Source organism: Agelaius tricolor, unplaced genomic scaffold, assembly GCF_023055355.1.
Source record: "Agelaius tricolor isolate 1412-34295 unplaced genomic scaffold, bAgeTri1.0.p SCAF_25, whole genome shotgun sequence".
In the NCBI taxonomy this organism is placed as follows: domain Eukaryota; kingdom Metazoa; phylum Chordata; class Aves; order Passeriformes; family Icteridae; genus Agelaius; species Agelaius tricolor.
In genome coordinates, this window is record NW_027269285.1 from 4,806,495 (window position 1) to 4,813,550 (window position 7,056).

A 7,056-nucleotide genomic window follows, 5' to 3' on the forward strand; every position below is an offset into this window, starting at 1 on the left:
CTTCTGACTGGCACCAAATCCCTTCTTCCTATTTCCAGAAGAAAAATAGCTCCCTTTTAATCTAGACCTTCCAAAGCTCCTGCCATGCCTGTGACGTCCTGAATGCAGAATTATGGCTTTCCCTGGTTTCTGCTCATTTGTCTGGAAGCCTGTAGGTTGTTGTATCTCACCCCCAGTACTTTTTTGGCTCCGTTCAGAAATACTCTTTTATCAAATTCACCTGACAGCCATCCAGCAGGACGGGTGTGCTGGAAGATGATGCTAATCCAGGGAGACCATTCTTCAGTTGGAGCATTCATGAAGTCTAATGAACTATTGGCAGAAAGGGACTTCTGTGGTGCAATTAAAACTTGCTTCTGCGAGACACAAAATATTGCAACTAAAAGTTAACGGTGCCAAGCAGGGGAGGTGGATTAGCTCAGGGAACATAAATTGGTGAGAAGAAGCCACTTCCTTCTCCCCCCATCCCCAAGCCCTTATGCATTAGGCAAAGCTGAAATAATGAATATGTATTGCAAGGTGTTTGCTACAAGCCTACTTATAAAGTGCACAGCCAAGAACTCCTGGAAGGGGGATTTATGGGAGCAGTCACACACAGCTGGCACACACTGTTCTGCAGGCTTCAATTGGGATGAATGCCCCCCCTGTAAGCACTTAGCACCCACCACAATAAACTAAGGTGTATAAGCAGAGTCTAAAGTTTATTTTCAGGAGCATCCCTTGAGGGGGAATGCTAAATCAACCACCTCAGGTTTGGTAAATTCAACGAGAAGCCTGAGCTGGGAGAGGGGACGTGGCTCATCTCCTGCTCTGAGATCCCCAATGTCCTCAAAATGCTCAAGGAAGAGGAGCAAAGCATGGGAATAGGTTGCTGCTTGAGGACTGGACCAGTCATTAACACCAGATGACATCCCATTAATCAGAGGAAATGACATTAACAGGACCATTACAATGCTGTGATCTTTCACCAGCTTTGTTAACTGAGGAGGGGGAAAAAAAAAACCCTACCCATCGGACACTAAGTTTTAATTTCGAAAAGAAATTCACCTTCAAATTGCTTTATCTTTCTGCATTTGTTTCCAAGCAGGGTAATTAAAATTCTAAATCAAAGCACAGTTACTCTTTTCCTTCAATCTCACCTGGCAATGAGCACGCTCTCCCCAAAATCCTTCACAACACCAGGGTATAATGAGAGCAAGTCAAGCAAAGCTTTCTACAAGGTGAAGGCAGCTCCTGGAGCTTTAGCATCAGCCAGGAGCTGTGGTGACACAGGCTCTGACTGCAAAGGCTGGCTTAAGGGCTGATGCTAAAGACCATGTCCACTGATAGGTGGGATATTAATGCCACTCCTTTCTTCAAACCCTCTAAGTCTGCACTGCTGCCTGGGAGAGGTTTGAAGACTAAAGATATATTTTTTGAATTATTAATCTCTTTGCAGAAGCTGTACACTTGGAGACAGCACAGGAAATAGGTTAAGGCTCACAATAAGCTGAATGAGTTAAACCAGAATCAGGCAAGTGTGCTGACAGCCAGCTCCTGTGACTCTTAAGCTTTTGGGCCAAGGTATGAGTACGAAGGGAACAGCAGGATGAAGTCAGATAAAATGAACATGTTGGGTTTGACTAGTCTATAAGGAAGGGTCAAATAGTGGTTCGCTGGTGGGACCTAGAGCCAACATGGACTGACTGACTGAAGCAAAGAAGGACTGACATTACTTCTCCAAATTATAAATTCTGCTTCCCAATCTATCTGAATGGATTAACCTCAAAACACGAGATCCGGAATTTAAAGATTCAGAATTCAGAAGCTATTATGAGTCAAGAGCAGGAATTAGCATTTGAGTTATAAATATGCTCCAACAAACTGACAGGAGTCAGCTTGCTGTTCCTTCCCTTTTTGAAGATGGTGGCATCATACTCGCAATATTTAGAGACATAAACCTAGAAGTGATTTTCACATCCCAGCTGGATGTTAACAACGTGGCTTGTTGGGAGAACACTGCTCCTCATCTCACCAGTGCAGGAAGCTGTTAAAACAAGGCAAGGTCTGGGTTCCCAGCACAGGAGATGGGAGCTGTCCAAGGGAAAAGTGCTGTCCCAGGACACACAGCACCCTCATCTCCTCCAGGTCCTCCCTTACCTAAAAGGCTGTCAGGAGAGAGAGGCAGACACAAGCACACTCTGAATAAACAGGAGCCACTAATATCAGAGAAAGTCTCCAGGCAGTAAGTAATGAAGGCACTAAATAACTGTACCCGCTATTCGGATTTTCTGCCAAACATTAGCCAATTTAAAAGGCAGCAAGAGGCCTTTTACACAGGGAGAATTTCTTTGAGCACCGACTTAAAAGCTGAAGTTTGGCAGGCAAGTGTCTGAGAAGGATGGGGGAGAGGTAAAAGCCAATTTCACCTGGTAATCTGCTACACTATTTGTGTCCTACCCAGACCACACTTCATGCATTAAGAACACACTGCAGCTCTCCCCCGCGCTGGGGGAGCGGGGAGCTAATGGTTTCTATTACAGGCGTGTGTGGAGGGTGGCTGTGGCATGCACATCTGTCTGCAAAATAGATGTCAGCTCTGGAAAGTGCCTAAACACCTCCATTCCCCAGCAAACGGGGCTGGCAGTGGAGTTTTTTGGGCTCCCACCCCGTGTGGCAGGCGGGGGCTGATTGACAGAGCTCGGAGCCCAAAGCCTGCACGTGCTCCCACTGTAAATAGTAAAGCTTAAAAGCCTCAGCCCTAACTGACTGTTTCACAGACTTCAACTCAGTTTCTCTTAATGAGGATTTCCACACACACACACGCAGAAAAAAATGAAAAAAAAAAAAAAAAAAAAAAAAGAGTCTGCACATTCGCAGTGCAAGGGAAAAAATAAAAACAACCCAAAAAATCAACAAGCAAACAGCAAAATAAACAGCTGGTGAAGTGAAATATGAGGTTAGAGCCCTCTCTGATTCAAGAGAAGATTATTAAAACAGCTATAAAGATGGTGTTGGCATCTCTTGAAATGAGTTTGTTACATTCAGAAGAGGCAGTTACATATGACAAACCATTTTCTGTTTAATTAGAGGGCTCTGTGTGGAACACTTCCAGGCGGAGGAGGGGAGCAGATTGCCACCCAGCATCTCAATTATGGGACAGAGCCTTAACGATTCCACATGCAAATGTTTTTGACTGACCACAGAGGGACAAAAAAAAAAAAAAAAAGAGGAAAAAAAAAAGGAAAAAAAAAAGGAAAAAAAAAAAAAGAGGTTAAGGAACAGGAGCTTTGTCCCAGACTTTAGCAACCTGGGCTTTCTTGTCACACACATTAGAGCTTAATGTTTCTTTCTGCCCAAAGAATGGCTTCTACTTGCTGACTGGGGAAAAAAAATACAAAATTTCTATGGGGAAAATCACAGAGATACCCTCTGCCCAACCGTGGTTAAAAGCTTTCTATTCTTCCAACCAGGTAAAATAATTCCTGGTTGAGGAATAGAGCAGGACCTTGATATTCACACCAATGCTCTGAAAGTAAGCGAGCACAGAAAGGAAATTCTAGCTAATACAAGTTAAATATAGGTTATGTTAGCTGCATTTTACAAGCACTAAGAATGTTTTTGGAGAAAGCTGTCATTTTTAATGACAGCACAAGCTCCAATTACCACATAGCTGATACACTTGGGATTTGGAAGTTTTTTTTTAAATCACTTGAAATCTAAAAAAACCTTCATTATCAGCTTCTGAGTTGGATGTAAATAACTTCACCTGGTGCTAAGAAGTTTAACATTTCACAGGGGCACACGAGCAACTTAAAGCCATTTATAAATGCAGCTTCAGCTTCCTGGCAATCTAAATGCAGTCTCTGGCAACTTGAGCAGCAGCAAAGAGCACAAGGCTGGGCTGCAAGGGGAAGAGCAGCAGGGCTAAAGGAGACGTGTGAGCATCACCAAACCCTGGAATCAGACAAGAACACACCTCAGGCTGCAGATACCTGTCAGTTCAGGGGAAAGATTAATCTTGCTGCTAGGCTTAGGAAAGGCCACTTAAGCTGAGAGCAAACCCATGTATCACCTTGAGCCTAAAGCAGAGTATTTGCCCCATAAGATGCTTCCAGAACAAAAATGCAGCTCTGCTGAGGAAACTCTCCGTCCAATGGATCCCTCCCAGCTCCACCAAGCTGTCCCTTGGCTCCCTCAGGCTTTCACCACTCACCAAGGTTAACAAACCCAAAATAAAAGTAAAAAAGAAAAAAAAAACAAACCCCAAACTCGCTCACAAAAACCAGAAAGCTCCCTGGCAAAGCCTGCAATAAACAGCAGTGCACACAGAGCAGCTCCAGCCCCAAAACCTAACACAGGAGCAGTGAGGCTGAAGGCTCCTGAAAATTCTCCTTCCCCACAGCTAATGTGAAAGCCTTGCAGTCAGCAAGAAGAAGGGCAGCCTTCTAGCTTGTGGCAAGCACAAAGTGGGATTGAATCATTACTTGGAGAACGTGTTTCAGTGTCTATAAATAAAAACCTGCGAGGCTCCTTGCCAAAGGAGCCCGAGTCAATATCGCTTTTCTATATGCGCTGTCAAACTTTACTTTTAGACAGTATATTAATTACCCAGTCAATAATTGTGGGTTTCATTAGTGTATTAAATACCTCAATCAATAATATTTATCCTTTTCAGAGTCGGTCTTCACCAAAAACAAAGGCAGGAGTATTTTTTGATCCTGCAGTTCAAGAAGTCAGTGCAGCATAGCAGCAAGGCTTTAATGGAAAACATAAAACACTAGAAACAGACAAAAATCGGATTATTACTCTTATTTTTCAGCCTTTTGTACAATAAGCCATGAGGGAATTCCGAGAGCTAAACTGATGGCAGAAAAAATTAGATTTCTTCCTCTTAATTGCTCAGCGGTGATGTCAGAGTGGACATGACAAATGTTCACATCTTTCATTTCTCCATCAGATAAACCAGCAACCAGCTCTGCTCTGCCAACTTTCCTGGGGATAAACTCTCAGAGCAAAGAGCCCATTTCTGGTGCATCCTCTGCACTGCAGCTTCCCAGGTGCCTTTATCCTAAACTACCCCTGGGAATTACACCCCTATGAGAGGCAACATCCTCATGTGGGACCGTAAGGAAAATTTCATCAGGCAACAAAAAAAGAGATCAGGAGGGTGATTTTTTTTGTTGGTTTTGTATAACGAAATTTTAAATTTTGTTATTGTTGCTGTTTAAAATCTCCTTTTAAATGGCAAAATGTTTGGGACAAATTAAAAAAAAAAAAAAAGTCTTTGCAAGTGTCCAGTTTATTTTAAACAACTTCCAAGGATGGGAAAAAAGAAAAGCACAACAAACAGCTGAGGAACACTCCCAAAGGCACGCTTTTGGCATGGCACAGAGGCTGAATTTAACAACAAATCAATGCAATATAAACAGGAAAAAAACTAAAAACAAACAACACCCTACCCCCCAAACACAGACACCTAAATATCCAAATAAAATACACAGAAAAATGCATAACAGACCTCATGAAAAATCCATCTGGCGATCCAAACTACTTTTTTTTTTTTTAAATATGCATATGATTGAAATGCAAAAATGTAAACATGAAAAACAGACTTTAAAAACTGCGAGAAGGTCTGTGGGCCTCTTGCATCCTCACAGATAATATATTAAAGAGAATTTCCACTCCCTGTAATAAGATTACTGATATTTACTGCACTACTCCGGTATTTATAATGCCTAATATGCTGCAGACCACTCCTTCCCATGAACACAGGCTTTGGAAGTAGGCAGCCCACTCCATTTCACGTTTTTCCTAAGCCTTTTATATCAAAGTGATGTGAAAATTCCCCTTTCTTTGCCATCGGAGGCTCCCCAGCAGCCCTGGGGGCTGAGGGACAAGGCCTGTGGGGTGGCCACTCTTCTCTAAAGTGGCCACTTTGTTCAAGGGCTGGAAAAAAAGGGAGGCCAAAGGAAAGGGGGCAGAAAAAGGAGCCAGAAGGAAAGTTACTGTTCCCTCCTTGAGATGTTGCGCTGCATCTTGGGCAGCAAATGTAAATACCACCAGGAATTAGGAGTGAAAGCACCAGACTCAGCAGCTTCCACTCTCACACCCGTTGCACTAAAAGGACAATCCCACGGTGCTGGAACACAGAGCCCACACACACTCACTCATCCCAGCTGCCAGGCAGAGCACACGCAGCACAAAGCAGCCAGTCACTCCTGATCCATCCACCACCACCATTTATTCCTTACAACAGCTCTGAGAATGCATTGCTGCTCCAAGCTTGACTTCGGGGACAAAAAGCCCCAAACAAACAACAAACCACCTGATGCATCTTAAAAACTCAGCCTGGCTCGGGCAGAATCTCCCCTCCAGGGACTCGTAAAGGGTCACTAACAACTCACTTAAAATTCACACCTAGTGAAAACACAGCTCAATCCCACCAGAGGGAATTAAGACAAACGGCAAACTACCTGAACATGGCCTGGCAGAGCACGCTCCAGATCTTCCCCCAGCCATGCACAACTTGTTCTCCTGTAATTGCCTTGGCATCTGCCTGTTTCCAAACCAGCAGCCTCCCAGTTTCATCTCTGCTGTGTACATTTAATTTAAAGCAAAACAAGAGCAGCCACAGGAATCCTCACCTCACAGAGATCTAGTTATGAACAATTCCAGAACCATTTCCATTGAGCAAATACATATTCAGGCCAGGTAATGGCTGAAGCCATACAGAATAACCTGGATGGCAGCAGGGGAGATTTATGATGAGGGGAAGGAAGGCACAAGCTAGTTTGCCAATAATCCAAATTAGCATTGTGAGTTCACTTAATTAGCATAGTCAGAAGAGCCCAGAGCCTTTGTGAAGTTTTCCACAGCTCCTGCCAGTGGCTGCAGGGTTTGGATGGCTGTGATGGTCAGCTGGAAGTGAGGTGGAAGGAGAATGGAGACACCTCCACAGCTTCCTTGCCCTCACTTTCCTGGGATTAACAAACAATTTATTAACCAGTTACCTTCAGCAGTTCCAGCCTATGATCAGGGGAAGGAAGGCAAGACAGATAGAGGCATTTATCTTTT